The sequence below is a fragment of the Thamnophis elegans genome, chromosome 2, assembly GCF_009769535.1.
Source record: "Thamnophis elegans isolate rThaEle1 chromosome 2, rThaEle1.pri, whole genome shotgun sequence".
Classification (NCBI taxonomy): domain Eukaryota; kingdom Metazoa; phylum Chordata; class Lepidosauria; order Squamata; family Colubridae; genus Thamnophis; species Thamnophis elegans.
This window is the reverse complement of record NC_045542.1, coordinates 52,114,123-52,127,837: the sequence shown is the minus strand read 5'-3', so window position 1 is coordinate 52,127,837 and position 13,715 is coordinate 52,114,123. Positions and strand designations below refer to the sequence as shown.

The 13,715-nt window shown below is 36.6% G+C and overlaps 1 protein-coding gene across 1 annotated transcript in view; it reads right to left on the bottom strand.

The window, feature by feature from the left end:
• The window catches only part of TMEM104 (transmembrane protein 104), a 75,445-nt gene that overhangs the window by 31,655 nt on the left and 30,075 nt on the right, over positions 1 to 13,715 (bottom strand). The gene's annotated exons all lie outside the window — the stretch shown is intronic.

Here is a 13,715-nt window from a genome sequence, read left to right as displayed (position 1 = left end):
CCAGATGCACTTAAGAATGGTGTTACTAATTTAACAACTGCAAAGACTCACTTAACAAATGTGGCAAGAAAAGTCATAAAAGGGGAAAACTCACTTAACACATTCGCTCACTTAGCAACATACATTTTGGGCTCAATTGTTGTCATAAGTCGAGGCTACTTTAAACTCTCAATGAATTGTCTCCACAACTAGAGTCAAAATATGAAACCAGGAAGAGGCCAAATGATACAGGTAGTACTCACAATTGTCTCATTCAGCAAATATTCAAACTTTTCAATAATGGTTGAAAAAGATTTATGACTGATGATCACATTTATGGCCATCACAAGCATCCTGAGGTTGCATGAGCGCAATTCAGGCACTTTGAAACTAACTTGATTTACAATTATCACAGTATCCTGTGGTCATATTGTTTATTGTTTATTAAAATGATTGCCATTTATGACCTTCACAATGGCTTCCAACACTATATGTTGCTTACTTCCAGCAATAGTCGCAAGTTGCAGTCATGTGACATCACACTAAATGACCATAATTTGCTTAACAATTGAAGTAGAAATGATGTCATATGTTGGACATGGTCACTTGATATTTTTCTGAAGGACCATGTTGTTCATCAATGGGAGTTGCCAGTCCCAACTCTCTCAGGTAACTCCTAGACAGGACACATAATTAGAACGACTAATTCTACTTTATTGTAAGGCTACATTAAATGAATTGGCAAGTCTGAAAGTACAAATTTCCTGCCACCACTTTTAACTGTTTGATCCATTTGGGCAGTCCTTCCTAAGTTTCTTTCTCTGAGTGTTAAGCCACCATGGGCTCCTATTTCTCTTGTCTGATTGCTTCTTAGGCAGCATCTCTACCCTCATTCCCCAAGGTCATCCACACATTCAGTTACATTAAGCGAAGACCATCTGTATATTTATTGTGGAATGCAAACTAAACATTTTGCGTTAGCAATGTGACAATTGATGTTGCAAAGCTAATGTTTTAAGCCATAATATGAGCAGCTATGCAGCGTGTAAAATTTAGAATGCTTTCTCTTTTAAATATTTGATCTAGAAAAATTATCTGAAGTGTCCTGAAACTCGTATTACAATGAGATAAAAAAGGATCATGATTCATAGCCACACTAAATAAGTATAAAGCTTGTATCAGTGCCAAAAGAGAAAAGCATTCTTCTGTGTCTAGAAATTATAATTCGGGTCCCTATTCAATTTTCTTAGCAAAACATGATTGGACTACTAATAAAATTCCCACTCGAAAAAAAAAGATTAGCCTATAGATCAAAAAGAGGTGAAACAAAGAGACAGACAAGGGATGTGATAATTAAGAACAGGTGTTCTTAGCAATTGGAACACACCAAAATCAACCAGCAAAATCTGCAACTTGTTTCAACTCCATAAAGGACAGGAAATTGCCATCAACAAAGTTGAAGCATGGGAAACCTAAAGTTGAGCACATTGACTGTTACTTAAAGGCACAATGGTCTTCCTCACTGGAGGGAAAAAGGTGCTGTCTGATTTATTGCTATAAGATTTTTGAGTAAAACCTTTTTCGGAAATCTATCTACTTTTGCTTGGTTTATATTCTAAAGAATAACTTCACCATTATTTGCAATAAGATCATGTCTTCAAATACTTCTTTCTCCTAAAGGGTTCTACATTAAGTTCATTACCAGAATGAGTAGTCACAAATCACTGGCGCTGAATTATGAATTTTGTTTTCCAGTCTCCTTTATTAAGAATAATGTTTTGTTCTTCATGCATTTAAATAAGCTAAAAGTTTGAAGGAATGTTTGGTGAATGTGAGGTACAAATAACAATGCTTACGGGGTATCACATGAATAAGCCTTATCTGAGAGAGGAAAGAGAATGTACTTGATGCTGAAAAATAATGCCTAGACTTTTTTATTCAGGAAGGGTTCATATAGGCACTATTAAAAAGCCCAAAGCAGTTATGTCTAATAATCCGCAGCCAACAAAACAAAACAACCCATACAATGAACTAACAAGATACTACACTCTTTAATCCATGACATTTAAGAATAAATCTTTAGTAATTCTATTGGATATAATTATTATTGTGGCAATAAGTGTATTATCTCCCAAACAGAAAAATCAGTATAAAGGAACTGGAAATAGATTTGGTACCATATTTTATAACATTCTCTCCTCCCTCCCCCTCTCTCTCCCTCTCCCTCTTAAAATAGAGCCATTGCCCAAGTTCCTTTTACGATTAATCTAAAGCTGTCAACACCAGCAGAAACCAATCCAGGATATTTCCACCTTCTTTAAAAATGTGTGACATATGATGACTTGTACGGCATGTATTCTGTATATTTGCAAAGAACCGCAGTCCAAAAAAGAACAGAGCAATGAGCAAACCCACCCCAATCACTATAATTAAAGGTAATTGCCTGAAGAGTACCCCATTTAAAAATTAATTCCTTCCTCTCCCAATCTCTCACACACATAAGTAAGCCCCACACTAAGGAACAAACATACAGATAATTCTCAACTCACAAACCACAATGGGGACCAGAATTGCTGTCATTAAGCAATGTGGTCAAAGCAGTGTGACTGCTTTGTTGGGGAAAGCAATTCAGATAGTCCTGTTTGCTATCATTAAGTGAATGTGCTGGTTATTAGGCAAAAAAACTGACAGGAAGTTGCGAAGCCCAGAGAGGACAGATGGAGGAGGAAGGGAGGAAGTGCCTGGGAGGGTGCACAAGAGCCTTAGAACAGCTTGGATTTTCAGCCCTGAGAAGCTTCTGAAACCACCCTACTCTGCGGCTGAAAGTTCTCTGTATCGGAATCCAAGCAGATTATCTAGGCTTATGTTTCATAGATTCCTGGCTCAAGAGACTATCATCCGATTTATTCTGTGCCTGGGTTGAAGGCAGAAAATGCAGCCTGGTTTTCAGTACTATTCGCAAACTGTTAATTTCACAGAATCAATTAACTCCTGTTGCTCTTATGCCCTACACAATAATATTCTTATATTTCTTTGACATGCATAATCAAAGATGGAAGACACACAGGCAACATATATTTGGAACACTTCTTCTAATGAGCCCCCCTCCCCCACCCAGAACAAAAGTGACAAACCTTCTGAAAATGTGAGCTTGGGCTTTATCTCTTTCATCCTAAGGGTAATAACCTGACTACCAGGACTCTTTAAAATCTTACAACGTTCTACAGATAAAGCAATAAGTTTTGTGGTGTTCAGTGGGATACTTAAAAGAGAAGGAATCAGCAAGAAGAGGGCAATAAATGTATATTCAGATGCATGACACCAAGCCAATTATCTACACCCTTTTACAAGGGTCCCAACCCCCTGGCCACAGTTCGCTATGGGCCTTGAGCGCCTTTTGGAACCGAGCCATAGAAGTGGTGGGCAAGAGCAGGTGTGTTTGTGGTGTGTGTGTTGTGGGTGTGTGTGTGTGTGGTTCGCGCGCACATAACCACTTGTATGACAGCTGAAAAAGCTGGGGAGCTCTGCCCTATTAGGATGAGCCCCAGGGCAAGTGCAACAAAAAGATTTAAAAAATAATGTAAGCAACTAAAATATGGCATAAAAATACAATCTTAAAACATGACTCTCATATGGGATAGAATATAGGAAATAAAATGCAAATCAGGAGCCAGAGTACCTGAACTGAAGTGAGGAAATTAAAATCAATTCTTTAGAAATTGTATCAACAGGCTGGATGCACAGTCAATGTCTGTTCATAACCTCATAAGCTGAATCAATAAAAATGAAAGTGATTACCATGCTGAAAGAAGCAATTAAATCTAACACTACTAGATATATATACAGACAGACAGACAAAGATGCAGACGTATAATGAGCCGAACAGACAAATCTTCATATTGGAATGCATTAATTTACTGATGGTTCACAACAACTGATTCAAAAGAGACATTCATATCAGACTAAACAAGACAAGAGACAACAAGGAATGAATTTTATTGTCCCCTAAGGAAATTATTTTAAAATCAGATCAAGCAAGGCAGTTATTCTCATTTACGGCTAAGCGCCTCTAGTCAGTATAAACTGTTCTATTTCCTCTGTTATTTATTGATACTTTATTCTTTTCCACCATCTCTCTACCTTTTATTCTTTATGCAGCTATTTATTCTTCTACTTTAAACATTTTAGGAAATTATAACTACCAAAAAAATGAAGGAGGGGACTTTTCAGATGATGCTGATCCTTATCCCCCATCCACCCACCAAGTAGCAGTCTGAGCCAGTGTGGTCAATACTGAGGGGACTCTAGGAGCTGTAACTCTGCAGCGTCAGGAAGGTACAGATTCCTGCGTCTGAAAGGCAGCACTACTCAAAGGCTTTGATAAGAATCTGCAAGGTGCTGGGCACTCACTTGAGAGTCAGTTTGATCCAAGGTTCCTGACCTGTGCATTTCTGGGCACAGATCTGTAAGCAGCTTGGTAAGGAGGCTGTGAGTTATAATTTTGGTTTAGGGCACAAAATCAGATGGGTGACCTTAGGCCAGACTCTTTCTCTCACCCATAGAAAGGAGATAATGGTGGCCTGCTCTGGGTTTGCCCAGGTTTGGGCGATCCTCTAGAGAAGATTCTGCATGGGTTGGCGAACCACCCAAATCCTACTCCTGGCTGGCCCACCCTGCTCCACCCCTCCTAGGAGTCTCCACACGGTCGTTTGGATGCCAGGTAAAGGCAGGCGTGGAGGCTCGGGGAGGGCGAAAAAACAGCCCCCCCCCCGGGAAGCCTGAAAATGGGCCCGTTTCTGGCCTCCAGGGGGCCTCCGGAGCCCGGAGGTCCATTTTCACCTTCCCAGAGGCTCAAAAAAAACCCTCTGGAACATGAAAAGGGTGAAAATGCCCCCCCCCCATGGTGCAGGAGGCCGACTAGGCCACACCCAGCCAGCAACTGGGCAGATAACCTGTTGCTAAAAAATTTGAAGCCCATTCCTGGAAAATGGCAAACCACTTCTGACAAAGCTTGTAGAAAACTGCAGGGTCCTTTTTTCAAGCAATCTCCAAGAACTGGATGGAAGAACAAAGAAAATGGGTGGGGGGGGATGCTGTCAGGCTTTTCATAACCTGACTGTTTATAGTCTGCTTGTTTTAGGGCCAATAGGAACAGCCTTCCTTGTTCAAAGTTAAGGGATGGGCATGCAGTACAACAGCATAATGAAGGTATGAATTACTAATATATGTGAATCTATTCCTTAAGTTGAAAAAATGGGTTTCAAAATAGGTGTTGCTGTCTAGTAAACTGAAAAGATGCTATTTTCAGAAAGTTAATGCAAGGACACAGGATCCTACCATATATGGACAAAATATGTAATGAACAGCAAGCTAGCAGTTTAGAATGTAGATATACTTCCACTGTTACTTTCCACAATCAAATTAAGGGGGAAAAAGAGACTGCCAATTTCCTAAGATGACCGCTACTTAATTTTTTATTACCAACTATTTATGGTGCTGTATCAGGATCACTTTGGCACCATTTTGCTTATATTTTTACTATTCTAAATGTGAATATATCATGATAGAGAAGGAGAAAAGAAAACAAAACTAATAAGAAAACATAATAAGAATGTGGCAACAATACAGATAGATCTCGACTTACAACAGGTCCCCTAAGACAACTGACCTAACTTGGAGGTACTTATAATCTGGATTCAAGGTTCCAATGGTTACACACACTCCCCAGTCCAGAGGTGGGTTCCTTACTGGTTGGCCCAGTTTGGCTGAACTGATAGTGGTATGGCGGGGCGTGGATCACTGGAACTGGCAGCAACCCAGGCCTGCCACACCCCTGAACCAATTCTCCGCTTGGCACCATATCTTGTTTTTAAGTTCTGTGCACGTGCAGAACAAGTTTAATTGAACAGTGTGTGCGCACAAAGCACTTGCATGAGCAAACCGGCAGTAAAGCCAGTGGGAACCCATCCCTGCCCCAGTCACATAACCACACCTCAGACCAGAGGTGGGTTCCGGCCGGCTTTACTGCTTGTTCACTTGTGCACATACTTGCTGTGCGTTGCGCACATATACACAGTTAATTAAACTTGTTCTGTGCATACACAGAACTTAAAAGCAGATGGCGATGCAACAGCGCTGAACAGAGAACCAGTTCGGAGATATGGCAGGCTGGGTTGCTGCCGGTTCCAGTAACTAATGCCGCCATACCATGACCAGTTCGGCTTAAACCGGGCCGAACTAGTAGGAAACCACCTCTGCTTCAGACGCTCAGCAGTTGGGACATATTTATAATTGTTTGCAGCGTCCTGTGATTGCGTTTTGTGATGATTTTGACAAAAACCAGCATTTATTCCTGGTTTTCAGCAAAACTGCAACCATAGCAAGCCACTGGTTTGCTTAATAACTACAGCTTTCATTTAATTACAGCAGCATTTGCTTTACAACTGACAAAAAACCCCAATAAATCAAGTTAGTTGCATGACCAACCCACTTTATGTCTCTCACAATTACGACATGATGGGCAGGCTTCATTATGATCATAACTCGAGAACTATCTGTATTATATACCATGGAATTGCTCTGGAATAATTAGCCAAAATAACGAACAAAAGTAAATAATTATTAATTAAATGTAGAAATTTAATTAATTTAATGAAATTTAATGCAATAAATTGTTTCTAGTAGTTGCATAATTGCCTAAGAACATTTTGGGGTAATTTTTGAAGCATAACAATTCAATGAAGGAGTATAATAAAATATTACTATTAAATAGTACAAAAAAAATCCCTGAGAAATGGAGACTACAATCATTAGCAAAAAGTTCAATCACATTTAAAGGGAGCAACAAAGACAGATGGAAATCAGCCATATCCAAAATTAGCTCATGTGATTACTAGATCTAAGTATTCTTTCTTGAAACAAAATACGGTTCTATTCTTTAATATTTCAACTGCTAAAATGATTTCAGCTGCTTCTGCATGAAAATAAATACCTTCATTATATTTTATTAAGTGAACTGAAAATGATAAAAACTTACCTGCGACTAAGGTAAATTTGAGCAAGTTGAATAAGGGTTGACAATAGGAAGGGTTAGGGTTAGATTTAATAATTACTCAATTGTGAATTTTCTTATTACACACTACACCTACTATGGCTCTGTTCCCCTGGTCCTAAATTACCAAACAAGAAACACAAAAATTTCTTTAGTTGAAGTTTTAGCAGTTATGTCCATACAGAAAATCGGCTGCCAAGCATGCAGAATATATACAGCCCCAATCAAGACTTGTATATTTCTTCCAAAGGACATGCTCTAGAAAACTTAATACTATATAAAATGATAGTTTCTTCTGACAAATCCTAACATATTCTTAAACTGTCAAATTCTAAAATGAAAAAATCTCTGAATCTAACACCCTATGGTTTTGCATCAGTAATCCTTCAATTGATATGACCAGTTACCATAGTTTGGCTTTTATTCCTACAGATTTCATGGCCCGTAAGTAATAAATCAAACTATGTAGTTTTGAAGTGCTAGGCATAATATATATTTTTGCCTTGCATAAATGTTCTGGTTATGGAATTGGAAAGAGGAAACCTATAAAAATCTCTTTATAAGACTATTCCAAAACAGTCAGATCTATAATGACAACACAAGCCATGCTTTAAATGAAAATAAGGCACAAACCAAAATCCTAGCTATGCAGAGCAATATAAATTGAGCAAGCAACCAAGGAAACAAACTAATAAATATAATTGGGCCTCTTGTGAAGTACAAAGTATTCTTTGTCTGTGCAAAGAATATTCTCAAACCCTCTTTGTTACTATTTATCTGTAAATTGAGATAAACCAATAAATCCAATAGGTTCACTTTTCTCCTAAAACCCTCCTTCCAACCATCTCATGTTTTGCAGTACATGGCAAGCTCAGTATCCACTTCAGAGCCATATCACCAAAGTCTATTTTCTCATTCTAATCCAACCAAATTCCACTTTAAAATCTGACCTCAGAAGCTAATTCTGAAGATTATACTTGGTTTGTAATGTAGGAGGAAGCATCAGGAAAGATTTGGCTTTATCAAATGAATAGAATACAGAATACAGAGTAGAATATTGAATTGAATTTAGAATTGGAAGGGAGAAGAAGGGAAAATGGAATGCGAGTGGAATGGAGTGGGGTATGGTAGGGTAGAGAATAGGGATAGGATAGGATTAGGATTAGGTTTACTGTAGAAAAAGCCTTAAGAGAACAGTTATTTGTGTTTGTAAAACAGGGTATGATTAGAATAAATTTACTAAAATAATGAAAGAGTAATAGTCATGACAAGAACAAAACTAATAAATAAAATATTTTATTTAAAATCTTTAAAGGACTTAAATCAGCTTTGGACTATTTTAGTCCAAATTCCCTTCAAATCTACTTTTAATGTCTCATCAAAAAGTTAAAAACAAAATAATTCATAAATTATATCACATCCTTTTAAAAGTACATTAATCAAGCTTTTCTAGATCATGTTGAATCAGTTGATATATAATACCATAATCTCTAGTAATTAATCCCAAAATAGTACAATGTAAGACTGTTGTTGGGGTTTTTTTTGGTTTGTGTGCCAATACATTTAAAAGTGTGAGAAGCTAAAAGCTAACTTGCTAAATGTTAATAGAGCAAAACTGTTTGAAGATTCCTTAAGATAAGAACAGTTGATGTATTGGTTTCCATTTTAACAAACACATTCTCCAAAACTTAATACCTCTGCCAATATAAATGTTTTGGACAAAAATATTGTCACTGGACTTCCAATGATGGAGTGGTCCTATAAATACTATAAGCTACATAACCATTTTTTATCCTATCATAATTTAGTCCCAGATTACAGAACCTGATCTATTCCCACATCTAGACAATTGTGTAGGATTTCCATAATATCCCTTAATTCATAAATAATAGAGAAATACAGCTACCAATAATTAGCATGCTAACATGCTCCTACTATCTACCACCAAGCTTCATAATAATATTAAACTGCCACCTAAAATCTTGAAGGCAATGTAATAAAGTATTGCATTAAAATGTATCCCTATGTCTCTGAAAAAATGTTCCACCAGGACAAGAAACTAATTTGTTCACAAAATCAGATAACCTAGATTGAATTATTTCAACAACTACAAATCCTACAAAAATATATGGATGACCATTTTGTTAACTATTTCCTTTCCAAATCCCAAAAGATATGGCAAGGATATGTTAGACAGTAAAGATCTTTCATTACTTTATTCGAGTCCACACAATTGTTCAACCACAATTTTTCTATTGTTAAACTATCTGCATTCAATTGTCACAAGCTTATAGTTGAGTGCAGGAACAATATACACCTAGAACATTAAAATAAAATGTTTGGTAAGGGATTCACTTTTAAAGTATTTAGGAAATATTAGCTTACAAAAATCTCAGACCATTTATTTATTAGTGCTCAAATGTAAATAACTTCCTTTGCATTCTTTAATCACAATTTTCAGTGCATAATGCCAGACCATACTAAGAAAATTGAAAGGGTACTCATGTGGGGAAAATACCATAACAAGTCTGTTAGAGCCTGTATCTAATACTGGAAATTATTTTTGGGGCTTGAACAACGACATCTAAGTAAAATAGCTAAGGATAGCAAAAATAAATAAATAAATGAATAATAAATGAATGAATGAATGAATGAATGAATGAATAAATAAATAAATAAATAAATCCAGATATTTTGCAAAGACTAAGATGGAAACATTTTCCAGAAACAGAGGTCTGATAAAATTCTCAGGGATATTACTTAATTCATAAAATATGCTAAATTAGGTGAGCTTTCCACTGCAAAGCACCTAGATTTTTGCTAGGCTTGTTCTGCATATCAAGTGTTATTCACAATCCATGGACAGGAGGAGACATCTCCAGTGACTGGAATGGGAGGTGGGAGAAAACAGAGGGGAAAAATAAGAATAATACATAGTTTATTATAGGGTTCATTTCTCTTAAGTAAAGTTCTTGAAGTAAATCAAAATGAGGAAAGTAAGAAGTGAGGCTTTAGTTTTTCTTTATCTGGTTTATCTCAAATCAGAATCACCATTCTATCAAACCAGAAGACCTGTTTGTGATTCTAATCAGTGTCAGCCTGGAGTAGCATTGCCTCTTCCTAATGAAAATTTAAGTTTGTGCAACCGTAATTTTACTCACTGCGCTGTATGCTTCCAACTGGGATAACGTCCATCAAACCATCTGCATGTCTCTCTTTGCTCAGCCTGCACCTGCTGGGCTCCCTGTAACACTGCAGCATCTCTGAAACTACATGCCTGAATACAGCTCTCATCCTAATTAACTCAGAAATTTCATCCCAAGCTCTGACAGAACAGATGAAATAAAATGTCTCAAACAGACTAAGCCAGATTGGAGATAACATCTTTTGCAACACTCATATCAAATCAATATTTTGTTCTCCTATCTGGAAAGCATTGCATATTCCCTGTGCTTGAAAAATAGTTGAACAGTAGAGTAAAAACTAAAGCAACTTGGACAGACAGATATCAAAAGAATTGAGATTCTTGTGTTGTATCCCTTTGCTAATTGTTCCAGTTTAAATTCTAACAGCCAAGACAAAGATCTATGCCACAAAGATAACGCAAAGCTGTCATTTGTGAGGGTTGATTCTACTTTGATAAATATTTAGAAGGCCATTATGTAAAGCCAGGGGAAACCCTCTCCATTATCAGTGAAGAAATCTGCCTTCTCAACAGATCCCAAAACACCTGTTGGAAAGCAAAGGAGAATGTCTTGGTCCTAATATGCACATGGACATATTAGATTTAAATAAATAATAGGTTTGGTTGCTACAATTCTTTTAACCATATCCCATTCATTACAATAAATCTTACTAATGAGAATTATTTAAAAATATTCCTTGGGGGGGAAATCACTTTCATTTTTAGTCCCTGCCAAAGAGCCTGATATAATAAGATTAAGAATAAATAGGCTGGATGGGATGCTAATTCGTTAATTCATAATCCACATGTAGAATTGATGCAGAACAAAGCAAAGAGCTTATTCAAGAATGTACAGCAAAGAGAACTATCTATTCTTAAATAATGTATGCTGCATAATTGCCTCATCACTCTGGACTAAGAAAAAAATATTTATGACAGCTTATAAATAATACTGAGATTTTCAGGCATAATGCCAAGCTATGGTCTGTTATTATTCAAGAAAGCTATGAACTCCCTCAACCTTTCTTTGACTTTATGTCAATTAATTGCTCCTTCTATAACAAACTATTTACATCCAAACTAGGAAAATATATGCCCTCCAAAGTAGCATTTCAAGTTAATTTCTAATATGCTTCAAACTATTATCTGAGGGAAAAATTAACTCAACCAGAGGTTGCAAGTGCTTCCAAAACCACTGGAATCTGAATGCTGTGGTGCCAAGAAACAATAAATAAGAACCAGAAAACATGGTCAATCTTTACCATTTGCTTTAACCAATAAATCTGCATTGCCATGAATTAATGCCACCAAATATGCCAGTTATTAGAGAGAGAAAAAGTACTGATAACACTTTATAAGTGAACCCAGATTCAAAACCCACCAGTAAAAAACCTACAAAATGATGTTTGAGAGTGAGGGAATCAGTTTAATCATTATCTTCTAAACAACTTTATTTAATTACTTGTTTATCAAGGTTATACTTTGGAATTTAGTTTCCCGGGAGAGTTTACCAGAGAGTCAAGTATGAAATTTGTGAAAGACGAAGTTTAAACGTAAGCCTACCAGACAGTGGAGCTATGTTTAGGTTGCTGGAGCCTGCAGAGTAATATTAAGATGCTGCGCAGGAAGGAAACTCATCAGAGAGCAGCTTAATCTGTCTAAATATTTTCACTACGTGCATGGCACTCAGCCTTCATTCAGGCATAGGAATGCAGACTACTTCTGGAGGAGCTTTTGCACATTACAAAATAATATTTTTATGTCCATCATTCTCTCTTCTTCTTTCCTAGCTTCAGGATACAGTTAATGTATAATAAAAAGTTAATACTGCAAGAGGAGAGGGAGAAGATTACAAACAGAAATCTTAGAAGAAAGAGATTATATATGTGCTTGTGTGTGTGAGTACATATGTGTACATTTAATAAATTACTATAATAGACAAACAACAATTTTGAGCTTTTAAATATAGCAATATATAAGAAACTGGCAAAATAAAGTACAATATAGGAAGTCAGAATGCAAACTTCAACTTTGGGGGGGGGGGGCGAGTGGACAGTTTGAGAACTCACATACACTAAAATCTTTACCACATTTACTGAAAATGGAAGACTGAAATTAGACTCCATTGGAAGACTTATTTTCTCCTTTCCAATGAACCTATTAGGGAAACTGTTTTTACAACAGTACATACAACTATCTGGGAAAACTGAAAACTGAGGAAAATATTTAGTCATCTAGATCGGGGAAGGACAACTTTGAGGGGTGGCCAAGGATTCTATTTAACTATTACTGCAACTGCTATTGCTGCTGCTGCTTCTTTTTTAATAAAGCAAAGGCCACAGTACATACGATAATGAAGTAAATTCAAAAAACCGTGGGAAAGCTGAAACACATGGGAGCAAACTTATGCTACTTTTTTAACCTGTGTTTGGAGGAGGTTTGGAAGGTTTTTAAAAATATCAGATCAACCTTATATTACAATGTATATGTTTTCTACTTTCGAACAGCAGTAAATCTATTGCTGGTTTACTCTGCGGTGGTCATATGAAGCTCTGAAGCCCATAAAGGAAAGAGATCACATGCAACTTTGGGAATCAGGTTGTTTAATTTAAACACTTCATCTCAAAGTATGAATGCACCGCAGGCCATGAGCAATGATTCTCAAATACTCAACCCAATCATTCTTCCTAATGGTTTAGGAGTCAGTCAGCAATTGAGCACAGAAGGTTCATTGATTCTACTACCAATTTTTACATACTGTTAAAGCTGCAACATTAAAGATGCCAAATGCATCATAAAGCCAAGGAAAGACAGCATTACAGAACTGTATTATTATAGACTATTATTGCTTTCACAAAATACTCAACCTACTACTTCCATAAAGGCACATTTTCTTCCATCCCTGCTTTAAAATATTACCTTATGAATTATAGGTGCAATATCTCAGAGATACAGGCCATAATTAATGCCTGCACGCCTTTCCTTCTGCTGGATCAAACAGTTACTGAAACTCAGTATAAAAGAAACCTTCAGTGGTATAAAAATTCTGTAGAAACAGGCCTAGGCACAATTTAATAAAACAATACTTCCTTTAAATAATTAACCAGGCTATGGCATTTCTTAATATTACCAAGGCTTTCTTCCTGTTTTCTGCATTATTACTGTGTGTCGCCCATCCTCCCGAAGCGTGCTGTTCATAGTAATAATCTAATCAGGAGTGCAGGAACAAAGTTTAAGATGCACAGAGTACCCTGAAGGAAAACTGTATTTATTGCTTCAGGTTTGTTTCTTCTTTGCCATCTGCATGATTTACCATCTGCCACTGCCATGATTTAGTAATAAAAATCTGATAAACTTTTTAAAAAGATTTTTGTTTTAGCACTCTTTTCCCTAATTATTACGTTTAACGCTTGATTGTTACAACTTACAGCTGAATGTCAAAGTAAATTCATGACAAACATTACAATAGAAGTATGAAAAGGGTAATCTCTGGATAACTGC